The sequence below is a fragment of the Mercenaria mercenaria genome, chromosome 3 (genome assembly GCF_021730395.1).
Source record: "Mercenaria mercenaria strain notata chromosome 3, MADL_Memer_1, whole genome shotgun sequence".
In the NCBI taxonomy this organism is placed as follows: domain Eukaryota; kingdom Metazoa; phylum Mollusca; class Bivalvia; order Venerida; family Veneridae; genus Mercenaria; species Mercenaria mercenaria.
Window position 1 is genome coordinate 43,071,360 of NC_069363.1, and position 13,040 is coordinate 43,084,399.

Below are 13,040 nucleotides of genomic sequence, written 5' to 3' on the forward strand. Positions count from 1 at the left end.
TCGTCCTCTTGGCACTAGACCAAGGAGTTAAAGGTCTCTTAATATGTTTGATTGGCGCTGTGACAGTTTTCAGAGGAAAATGAAATTTTTGTCTTTCATTTTTTGTAACATTTCTTTCTGCTTGTCCGTTGTTAGTGATTTGTACTCTGTTTCTCCGTTTATCTTTCAATGTTAAACTTAAACTTTGAATCATCAAGATAAACATTACTGAAGATAAAGCCATGAATGTGGCGTATGGGGTTAACAGGCTTTTCTTTTGATTTGACCTGATAACCTAGTTTTTGACCTAACATAACAAAGTTTCGAACTTGACCTAAAGATTATTAAGATAAAAATTCCATGCACAGTGTGTCTAATCATGTGATCGCGCTACGTCATTTTGAGCTTGAAAGTGAAAGTACAAATGTACTAGTAAACAAAAATTGAAAATCAGGGCGTAATTTTTTAATCTATATATAGTGTTTATATCGTGTATATGATTCGAAACCTATTTGAAAGAGCTATCCCCAAGGTTTTCCCACCAAAGGCTTTTTGTTTTAATGCTATTCCTGTTCAGTTGACTTGTAGATTGAGCGCACACTGTCGAAAGTAGTTGAACAGGAATAGTGTTAAAACGAGAAGGTTTTGGCGGGACAATTTATAGTACCGGGGCAAGCACTTTCAAATAGGTTTCGAACGATGTACATGATATTAACACAATATATTGAGTAATAAACTTACGCCCTGATTTATTATTTTTGTTTACGTTTCAACTTTCACATTCGGGCTCAAATTTAAATCACGTAGCGCGATCATGTGATTGGACATACATATGCAAGTATGTATCAAATCCAAGCATAAATGAAACCTTATATGACTGAGAGGGCCAGAATAGAAAATTTGCCTCTTTCAGGGGTAGTATCTCTTGCAATCTGACTAAAGTACATATCCTATTACGCTACGCTTAGAATCTGAACACGAGCTATTGATAAACTCGTTCTGACGACCCTTCCGCAAGCCAATCAAAAGCTAAGTTACAACATTCTGCAAGCCTTGGTTTTTGATATCTACAATTCTTATGTCGTAAGAGGTCGGATAGCCGGTTAGCTCAGTCGGTAGAGCACTTGCTCTGTTACCGAGGGTCCCGGGTTCGTACCTTGGACTGACTTCAAATTTTTCTTACTCTTTGACATTCGAATAAGTCGTCATATTGGTTGAAATAAAAATAGATTTGCGAAAATAAAAATAGCAATACTGGAAATCCAAAACATACAGAAGACAAATGTGAATGGGTTGTTCTCAGATCTTCGTTTAGAAAATCAGGTACTTTAGTCAGATTGTATCTCTTGAACATATGATGGAATCTAGCTGGTTTTCAATAGGAACCAAGATCTTACTGTGACTTAATTTGTGTGTAAATGTAGTTAAAGTCGAAAGTAAAATGTCATGGCCATCATGTTCATAAGGTGAATATTTGGCTCCTTCAGGAATTAAAATCTGTTGAAAATCAGGTCTCTGTCGTGTTCAAAAGAAATTGTGGACAGACGACGGACAGACAGACGACTGACGGACGACGGACGAAGGGCAATCAAATAACCTCATCTTGTCACTAAGAAAAAAATCTAAACTTTCTCCTTGACACTTTAAGATGCTGTGGTAAACGTCTAAAAATAAAAGGATATTGTTGAAGAAAAGGTAAATTTGCCTACTTGTAAAAAGTCTTAACTCCAGTAACACAGCTGCTCAATGGCATTTTGTTAAGGTATGCTACATATTAGTAATTGTATTTAGTCAAGTTAGTTTATCATACGATGCAGAAGTCGCATGTGATCAAATTAGAAATTTAATATTGTCACTTGTTATTATGTATTTACGGATGTGCAAATCGATTTCATATTTATTCTACACTTTCAGTTTCTGCTGCTATCTAATGTCAAAGTGATTTCATGGCCCTACCCAATCAAAATTCTGGGAAAATGCTGTTTACTCCAATTTAAAGTCAATAGCGAACATTAAAGAAACGAGATCCACCGTAATGCGTTGCAACTGTACCCACCGCACACTGCGTTGGAATGATTTTTTGTTGACCATTTTGTATGCTTGTAATGAAAAATCGCCGATTACGGAGAAAAAGTTTTTGCTTGACAGTGTCATACTTACATTTTGATGCAAACGTGCTCAGGGGTTGTTTTGTTCAAGATTTTACCATTTATGATATAAATTCTACAAAAACGACAGTCCCTCGTCAAACTGTACAGAAGTGTTTACATTAATGACAAAGAATTGCACTGAACAAGTGTTTGTGGCTGGAAGAATACACATGTTGGCTTCTGTCTCACTGGTTGTTTTCAGTCAAATGTGAAACACTCGTTAGAAAAAGTACCGATGAAAGCCGTAAATATAGTCAATCGGCCATATTTCTCCACCGCTTCTGCGACGAATCCTCCACCGCCGCTGCGTTGGAACCACCGCTTCTGCGAAAGCTATGGCCAGTGTGGATACACCTTGATACATCGGAATCAACACCAACAGAGTTTGTACGGGTTGGAATCTGACTATGAAAAATTAAGGCAGTTGATGATCGAAAAAACAGCGTTACAAATGATTGATTCGGCGCTTTTTATTAAATGTAGAAATGGGGCTCCTTTTGTGTTCTTAAACAAACTGCTCTTTTCGGTCTCATAAAATATCGATCACCATGAGCATGTTGAAAAAAACCCCTAATTTTCTATTATATAAAACTTCTGAAGCGAAGTAGTGGCATTTTAAAAATGATATTCATTATTTTAGTAAAACGCACAAACCTGCTTACTATACTTACGAGGCAGACACAATATTTTAAAAATAAAACATTTCACGATAACATATCCAGTTAATGTACATGTAAGTTTGGATAATTATTCTTTTAATTTAAGCGGCATCATTATGGAATTCTGAAGGAGAAAAACACAAACAGCGCGTTTACATTACTCTTTTAATTATTTGAATATTTACATTCACTCTATATTTCTTTTTTGGAAAGCGTTTATTTTCATATAAACAGCATTGTATTGATATCAAGGATGACACTTTCCGCGAGATTGCACGCGCTATCTGGCGGCATTTTACAAATTAAACATGAACAAGATAGCGTATTTCAGATTTTATTTTTCAAAATGTGACGCCAGAATTTCAAACTAAAAACAGTAAAGTTTAGCTAGACGATAAAAATCAAAATTGAAATATCACAACTGTATGATTTTTCACTGCATTTAACAATATTTAAATAATAAACAAGAAACCGTTTTTTTATCGGAGGGCGAATTACAATACAGGAATAAGGTCAGTAATTCGGTCGAAAATGTGCTTCCGTGGTGTCGAAAGAAGTCCATAATAAAACGATCCTAATTTTCCCATTTGCTGCGCAAATTCGTGTAGAACGAGTGCATTAATCACACTTTTTCGCTGCTAGAATACATTCTGCATGAAATGAGACGGTTTCCATGTTCAGGCTGAACACCACTAAATCCAGCTGTTCTTTATTTCATATAAAATCCACTCACTTCATAACGGTGTTTCGACATTTTCTAGCATATCAGATTTTCAGACACTTATATTCCCATAAAGAACTAGATCGCTACTTTAGAAAAACAAAAAGAAAAGGGGGTGTTAACTTTTATATAAGAAAACTACAGTTCGTTAAATACAACCCGCTGAATTTACTACTTTTCGCTTCTTTCAATTTCTCTTTTCGTGACATTAAATTCTTACGTCGCCATTTTTATCTAGCATGCGATAGGAACATGCCGATTTCATTAGAATGCAAAGTGATACATTCTGAAACGCGGTAGGGTAAAAGTAAGCACGTTGCTGCCGAGAAAATGCACTAGGAAAGGAAAAAAGATTAGTACTATTTATATTTGGACTACTTGTGACCTGCGGAGGCTTACATTCTATTTGGTAGTGATCAGCCTTCATACAACCCACATGGCAAGTTTTGCAGATCGAAACCGGAAGTAGGTGTTTATTGCGCGGAGGAGAGCAAATATGCGCCATTTTTAGGGTAGCAGACCACAATTGATTGGCATTTCACTAGGAACTATTCAACCCCCTATTTTCTTTTCATTTTTGCGTTAATTTGTGATAGAACTTTCATGAAAAATTGGTGTAGGAAAAAGTGATGTTCTCTAAAGATACGTAAAGACGACATGAAGTTGTCGTCGTTTTTTATATGAAACAAAGAAGGATTTGTATTACTGACCTTTAACCTATAACGTGTTTGGGTCTTTTAAGCTGTTCTATTTAGATGTTTAAAAGATCCTTATCCTGACATATGTTTTGATTTTCTTGTACTTGTCGAAAGCAAACCACTTTTTTGTAGAAAGCAAGCTACTATAACAAAAAAGCTAAATCTAAGAATTTAGCGTTTAACGGGTATAAAATCTGAAAAATCGATCCCTCGGAAAATCGAGAACAAGGCAAACAGTGAAAATTGCAGACTCGGTTTGATTGAGTCTGTTCATGAGCAGTAACCACATTTGGACTTCTTGCAAATCATCTACATCTACATCTACTCTACAGCCCAACAATCAATTCTGATTATAACTGGGAGGCGCTTTGTCTGGGACAGACTGTTAAAAGATGAGCAAGCTCATTAAGTGCATAGTTCAAAAGAACTACAATTACTAAGATAAAAACATTGATATAGATTAGAAAGTTACAGTTGCCAGCCTCTCAGTGAACTGAATCAAACTGGGACTGGACTGTATATGTAGGGGGGAGACCTTTCCAGGAACTAATTGTTCTTGGAAAAAAGGAGTTTGAATGGTATTGCGTGTGAGATTGTGAGATCAAGTAGTTCAGGTTCCTTGTATGTTTGAGGTGGTTATGGTCAACTGCAATGATGGTTATGGTCAACTGCAATGAGACTGTACCTTATTTTAAAAAATATAATAAGGGAATATTTAATGCGGCGTTGTTCAAGGGATTGCCAGTTGAGATCATTAAGCATTTGGGTGACTCTGCTTGTTTGACCATAGTTGTTACATACGTATCGAGCTGCAGATCGTTGTACTCGTTCAATTTTGTATGCGAGGGATTTTTGCCAAGGGTGCCATATAGCGGAACAGTATTCAAGCTGTGGGCGAACATAGGTGTTGTAAGCTGTTTCTTTTACTTTTCTGTAGTTTGTTTTGACATTTCTTTTGATGGATCTAAGTGAATTATTTCCTTTCGATGTGATGTTATTAATGTGTTTTGACCAGCTGAGGTCTTTACTTAGTGTAACGCCTATAGTGTAAGCTATAAGTCAGAAGATTGTGCATTTTTAGAAGAGTTTTAAATTTGTATGATTCTTGCGTATTGTATCATAATATTACAATTTTGATGTAGAACCCATCGCTGCATGAAGTATTTTACAAAATATAGGCCGATTTTAAGGAAACTTTACCAGTGGAGATTTTCATTGTCCTTTTCTTAACTTTTTTATTTTTTGCTCAATTCTAAAAATTTCTTATACAAATATTTGTCTTTTAAATACCGACGCGACACATATATTTGTTTGGTGTTTGTTGCAAAATTATTGGAGCGTGTCGAACTTTATTGATTTAAGCATTCTGCATGTAAAAGGTGTATATATTGACTTTTTTGGTAAAAAAATCATGTAAATATTAAGGTTGGAGCCGTGCCAACTAGATATAACATAAAAGGGGATAAAATGTCAATGTACGCATAACTAGATTGATCTGAAACTTTTTAGTTAACAATTTCATTGCAATGTTTTCATACAATGTTCAGAAGCTTATGATAAAAACAACTGGACCGTGACAAATAGTATTTATTGCAAGTATGCACGTATTCATTTGTAAATATTGACAAATACTATAAAAAAATCATGCAGATGATAGCCAATAAGACGTTGATATGAAATAAGGCAAAGTGTCAAAGCGAGCTTTACGACTTTGTTACTACTCGAAATGCGCAGATTCTCGAGAAAGGTAGTAATTCGCCGATTCTGCCTCTGTGGTCACACTGAACACTGAAAGTAGTCTGTGTCAGTATATAGTGCTATTTTCCCGTCTAGTTAATGTATTTACATGCCAAATATAAAATGTACTAAAACTTGAATGTCTGTGGATGATTTAGAGCTACGTAACGTTATATTGTTCTATGTTTGTGTAGAACCTGCAGGGTAGAATTTAAGTGAATGTACGTACCTGCTGAAGTCTTCCTACGCAATATTATCGTTTTATCAAGTATCTCAGTCATGTATTTTAGATACATGCTTGTACGGTTAACTTAGCTTAGTTCTTTGTGAACAGACAATCTGGTTCGTGTTTGGTGTATAGCTACGATACACACAAAGCAGTCTTTCCTTGGAGAAATCAGTACAGTCCTCTTACCGGACGTTTTCTCTTCACTGCACAAAAAAAAAACAACACAATTTCTCCACGACAGTTTTAGAATCCATCAAATGTATAAAAGTCGAGTAACGACTCGAGCTCCATGTTAAATACGAAATTAAATGTATCTTTATGTCGAGTTCTGTGTATCCTTATCAGTTTGTTTTGTCAAGTTGTGTGCACGTTGTGTGCATACAAAAATAACACACACACTTTCAAAATTTTGTTATGATGTTTGAGGTGTGCGCAAGGACGACACAAAGAATCGTGTTGCCTAAACCACGCGCACGCCAATGCAACATCACGAAACACCCTAAAAGCCACCATAGATAAATCAATGACATCATTTACATCTGACAACATACTGAAATGTTTTTCGCATGTATCAGTGCCGTAACTACGTTGAGGCACACCGAGGCAGATTCCTCGGTGTTTTTTTTTTGTTTTTTTTCTTGAAGCAACGTGTTTTTGTTTCTCATTTTTTTCTTTACATTTGATATATCTATAAAAGTTCTGTTTTCGCTCTAAACAAAACAGATACATTTGATAAAAATATCTTACCTGATTTGTCTATATAAATGGTTTATTCAAATCCTCCTCGTAGATGTAAATATTTCTTTGTCCATTTTAGGATTTCTGTGTACTGAAAACTCATTTTGATGTGTCCAATCTAGAAATGCCCGAGTCATACATATTGATGGAAATGATATCTCGACTTGACTTTTTGTACACTGGCTTACGAAAGAGACATTGAGTTTTGGTTCTTGTGCGATTGTAGAGTCAACGGTATAAGCATTCAATTTTGTACTTTTTCTTGTGAATCACACAACGTTTTACTAACAATTTCATAATCTGGCTTTAAAAACGTACCATTTTCTTGTGGAACATAAGAACTTCTGAGCCCACTACCAATTTTTCCCATTGAATTTTCCACATTTCTCTTAAAGAGTCCCGAACCCCACTTCTACTTTTACTCAAATTACACAGACGAGTAGTCGTATGCGTACACTTTAACCTGATTTGCTATGGTTTTTAGTCAGAGATGGTGTAAATGTCCCATTTATCTTCTATCAATTTAAAATTTCGCGGGGAGGACCCTGGACCCCATCTCTATTTCTACTCTAGTTATGCAGCCGGGAAATGTGTACATTTCAACCTGATTCTCTGAAATACTTTATCAGAGATGTCTTAAAATGCACCATTTTGTCTTTTATAATATCAAAGTACTCTTGGGGAGGATACTTGAAATCCCATCTTTACTTGTAAACCAATTATGCAGGCGACTAGTGCAAACTTTTAACCTTATTTCCTCATATTGTTTTTCGAAGATTGTTTAAAATGCACAGCTTTGACCCCGAACACAATCCTCTACGTGTATTCTAATTATGTAAGCAAGTAGTGTGACATTTTGCTCAGATTTTTGTCTGAAATCGCTTGAAACTAACACAGTTGTATTGTATAGTGTCAAAACTTTTTAAGACCTCAACTTGGCTCCAATATTGCAGACGAGTTGTGTACATTTCTGAAATATTTTGTCGAGATTGTTTTATCTGAAATAACTAAAAATACACAATTTTGTCTTGCAGAATTTCAAACAAAATCTCAGGATGGGCCCCTGTATCCCTGCATTAACATATGCTACAACTCCACGTGCTTTTTATGGTTGAAGAAAAAAATGTTCAAATTAACTGATGACTTGTAAAATCGCAGTTTGTACCTAAGCCCATATATGAAACACTATAGCGTAGTCACACCCGTAATTGTATAGTTGCTAACAACAAGTTCAGTTACAAGGTTTACTTTAACTTATATACCTACTTCATGTTTACTCATATAAAATCAAAACAGAAAAATGATAACGAATCTTAGAACACAAATTTTTATAGCACATAGAATATATCTTGGGGTCTTACAATTAGATTTCGTCCAAAGGACTTACAGTAAAACATCTTTGATTGGCATTTAAGTTATAATTTTATCTACTTTGATGGAAAGGCAGATATTACACATCACGCACTAGCTAGAATATTGATTAGATAGACATCATATATACCACGTCTGAATTAACATATTACTAAAGTTACGAATTATGAATTTAAACGCTAGTGATAAAGCTTGAAAAATACAAGGATACTGTTAAGATGCAACGTGATGTAGCACACATATAACATCTGTTGTTTACAACATTGCAAATAGAATTCGTGACCCGGCAAATTGGTTACATGTTTAACTTTAAGACAAAATTGAAATGCAATATACATGTAATACATGTACATTGAATGGACATTAAAAGTAAATAAAATCAATTACAAAACAATAATTCATACACACATTATAATACAAATATGTAACTATGTTACAACTCTTTTTCCGAAAGAATTCTGCCTTCCCTTTTCTTAAGGGCTTGTTACGGCACTGATGTTTTAATCATGTCTATTTTATAAAAGATAAGAGTAAAGGTCTTGCTTATTATCGTGTCACCCCTTTTAAAAGGGCTAGCCAATTTGGTTTATGAGACACATTTATTGTGCGTACCAATTGCCTCCCAACTCCTAGCTTTTTGCGAAGGGCCGGGCGGATAGAAGTCGGTAACCGTTCATCTAACTTGCTCGTGGCTCACGTACCGGCCTTTTCGGAACGAGTCCCATGACAAACATCCCCCTTCGACCTCCTGATCCCGAGGAGGACGCCTTAACCACTGTGCCACGGTCACCGGTAAGTGTCGATATATAGAACATGAAAATGTGAATAAATACAAGGGCCAATTCCCCTCCACCCCACCCCCACCTCCCCCCCTCTTATCACCTGACGACTCGTTTTGTAGATTCCCAATAACAATCGTTTTCATATTAAGCTCAATATGTGCATGTATGAAGACAAGGTTTTGACATGTTCATTTATAACAAAATATTTTATACTTTGCGTTGCGGATACTAAAAGGTTATTTTTGTTTATGACTCCTGATTAACTTGAATTTCAAATGTCACTAGATAAATATTGTTTAATTAAACGGCTTACTCCTTTTGGATTCATGTCCTGTAATGCTTACATTAAGGGAACATCTTAAAGATTTGTAATGGTGACAAGCTTATGGCTAATAATTGTGTTTATGTTATTAATTTTCCTTTACTCGCATCTGACCTTGATCTGAAGGTTTAAACTTGTTCTTGACCCTGAGAACAAATTGTTGGATATTTCTGAAGGACAGAAAACTGAAATAACGGTGCTGAAGGCATGAATCTGATATGTGTCGGACATTGACAGCCAAAGATAGCGTATAGAGACGGACAGACAGACAGATTGAAATATTGAAAAAAGCCCGTAGATCACGAAATGCCTCCCCCCCTCCACCCCTTGATGCATTCAGTAACTGCACAAACAACAGAACCTATTCGGTCATTGTGCACTGAACGTTTGACGTACTGACATCAAATCAAAATAAAAGGTCATTTGCTAGTCATAGATCTCTAGATCAAACCTGATTTTAGACCAAAGCATTTTCTTGTTCTTTGACAAAATATTTTAACTGTTCTGGGTTAATGTTTTACCTTTGATCTACTGATCTCAAAATCAACAGGGGTCATCTGCTGGTCATGATCAACCACCCTATCAAGTTTCGTTAATTTTGTGATTCTAATCCTAAGGGTTCTCAAGTTATTATTCGGAAACGGTTCAACTGTTCCGGATCGCTGTGAACTTGACCTTTGACCTACTAGTCTTAAAATGAATAGGAGTCATCTTTTGGTCATGATCAACCACTCGAGATTTTAGGCCTAAGGGTTCTCAAGTCATCGTCCAGAAACTGTTTGACTGTTCTGGATCCCTGTGATCTTGACCTACTGATCTCAACATCGACAGAGATCATCTGCTGGTCGTGTCAAATCTCCTTATCAACGTTCAAAATCCTATGCCAAAACATCTGCTGGTCATGATCAACCTTTTATTAAGTTTCGTGATTCTAGGTCAAAGCGTTTCCAAGTTATTGTTCAGAAACTGTTTAAATGTTCCGAGTCACTGTGACTTTAAGGCATCGCCACAGTCACAACTCAATATCAGTTCATATTTTAAGGCAGAGTATTTTTCTCTTGAAAACTGCACTAAAGCCTTAACAGTTGGTGAAATTATCATCAACATAGAAGCATATGATGATTTACAGAACATATGCCGCTTTTAAAATGTTTGAGTCTTGTTTAGACCGAAAGTTTACCCCAAAATATTGAAATCTTACGTGCAGTCAAACTCCAATATAAAAAATACTACAAAGACAAAATTTAGTTCATTTTAAAGTACAATATGTATACTGCAAACTCTTACGTCGAAATTGTTCCTGGTTATTGCATTAGACACAAAAAGACAACCCCATGTAAATTTAATTTAAAATGTTGTTTGTACATGCATTACTGACCACAGCTGGCTAAGTAAACCTATACACAATGTCCTATTATATCACCTGTTTATATAAATGTAAATAATGTGTGAACAGATAACACAAATTGGATAAATTGATGGTGTTGGGATTTTTGTGTATAATTCAGTAACCAGGTAAATTTTTTAAATAATTTCATAACACTTTGTTCTTCACGGTCTGCTTTACAATTGGCTGTAATTCTCTTTTAAATTTATTGAATATATATTGAGTTTGACTGCACATAAAATTGCAAAAATTTTTCATTTTGGCCAGAGAAAAATATCAAATAAAGGCATAATACGGGTAGTGAAATGCACATTCTTTTACTTGCATATGTTCACATAGATATCCAGAACATAATTATGACATACTTATTGACTTTATTGTTACCACTTGGTCATCTTTTATTAGTCCCCTACTGGTTGAAAACCAGTTTCGGGGACTATAGGAATGCGCTTTTCCGTCATTCCGTCCGTCCGCAAGTTCGTGTCCGGTCCATAACTCTTTTATCTATGAAGGGATTTTAATATTACTTGGCACAAATGTTCCCCATGATGAGACGACGTGTCATGCACCACTTTAAGACTCCTAGCTCAAAGGTCAAGGTCACACTTAGCAGTCAAATGTTAACATGGCATGAACAGGGTCTGTTTCGTGTCCGGTCCATAACTCTTTCATCCATGAAGGGTTTTTAATATTACTTGACACAAATGTTTCCCATGATGAGACGACATGTCATGCGCAAAACTCACACCCCTAACTCAAAGGTCAAGGTCACAATTGGAGGTCAAAGGTCAACAGGGCTTTTTTTCCTGTCCGGTCCATAACTCTCTCATCCATGAAGGGTTTTAATATCAATTGGCATAATTGTACTTCATAATAAGATGATGTGTCATGCACAACTTTCAGATCCCTAGCTCAAAGGTCAAGGTCACACTTAACATTGCATAAACAGGGTCTGTTCCGTGTCCGGTCCATAACTCTGTTATTCTTAAAGGGATTTCAATATTACTTGGCACAGATGTTCCCCATGATGAGACAGTGTGTCGTGCGCAAATCCCGGAGCCCTTGCTCAAAGGTCAAGGTCACAATTGGGGTTAAAGGTCAGTAGGGCTTTTTCCCTGTCCGGTCCATAACTCTGCCATCTATGAAGGGATTTTGATATTACTTGGCACAAATGTTCCCCATGATGAGACAACATGTCCTGCGTAAAACCCGTACCTCTAATTCAAAGGTCAAGGTCACAATTGGAGGCCAAAGGTCAATAGGTTTTTTTTCCTGTCCGGGCCAGAACTCTGTCATCCATCAAGGGATTACAATATTATATGGCATAAATGTTCCCTTTGATGAGACGAAGTGTCATGCTCAACACCCAGAACCCTAGCTTAAAGGTCAAGGTCACACTTTGAGATCAAAGGTCAATAGGATTTTTTCCTGTTCAGTCTATAACTTTGTCATGCAAAACAGGATTTAAATATCAGTTGGCACAAACATTCCCCTGGATGAGACAACATGTGCGCAAAGCCCGGGTCCTAGGTCTAAGGTCAAGGTCATACTTAGAGGTCAAAGGTCAAATTCAAGAATGACTTTGTCTGGAGCATTTCTTCTTTATGCATGGAGGGATTTTAATGTAACTTGGAACAAATGTTCACCACCATGATACGAATTGTCATGCACCAGAACCAGATCCCTAGGTCTAAGGTCAAGGTCATACTTAGAGGTCGAAGGTCAAATACAAGAATGACATTGTCTGGAGCATTTCTTCTTCATGCATGGAGGGATTTTGATGTAACTTGGCACAAATGTTCACCACCATGAGGCACTTTTTTAGAATTACGTCCCTTTGTTGTTACTATAAATAGATTATATTGTAACTTTTGTATTACTGGCCGTAGGGAAAAATCAAGACCACTTTTCTGTGGTACAACATGCATGTTACATCCAATTTTTAGGTGTATTTTGATCTACCTCTACCTGGTAAAGAGTTTCTTGTGGACTTAACATTATTCAGATATTTATTTTTTTTTGATTAATTTCACTTTGTTGTTACTATAAATAACTTTTATGATAACTTTTTGTATAATCAGCCCAAAAAAATCCAAATGAAAACAACTGTACGTTTTTATATATGGAAATTTTAATCCAAGTGCTTTGTTATATTATATTGTATATATAGTACAATATTGTTTATACATTGACAGATATCAGTTCATAATGTTGTACTGCAGTAGAGAAAATTAGGTGCCTCCAGTAGGGGACTTTGTATTGCATGG

The 13,040-nt window shown here is 36.0% G+C and overlaps 2 protein-coding genes across 11 annotated transcripts in view; both read left to right on the forward strand.

Moving 5' to 3' along the window:
• The window catches only part of LOC123524958 (uridine-cytidine kinase-like 1), a 352,168-nt gene that overhangs the window by 229,100 nt on the left and 110,028 nt on the right, over positions 1 to 13,040 (forward strand). The gene's annotated exons all lie outside the window — the stretch shown is intronic.
• LOC123524897 (uncharacterized) overlaps positions 1 to 13,040 on the forward strand; it is a 97,018-nt gene that overhangs the window by 17,401 nt on the left and 66,577 nt on the right. Inside the window, exon 1 of one of the 8 annotated variants that reach the window (XM_045303495.2) lies at positions 10,828 to 10,901. The exons of the other annotated variants lie outside the window; for them this stretch is intronic. The gene's annotated coding sequence lies outside the window, so the exon portion shown is untranslated. Of the gene's footprint in view, positions 1 to 10,827; positions 10,902 to 13,040 lie in introns of those variants that run through there. 8 annotated transcript variants of the gene reach the window in all.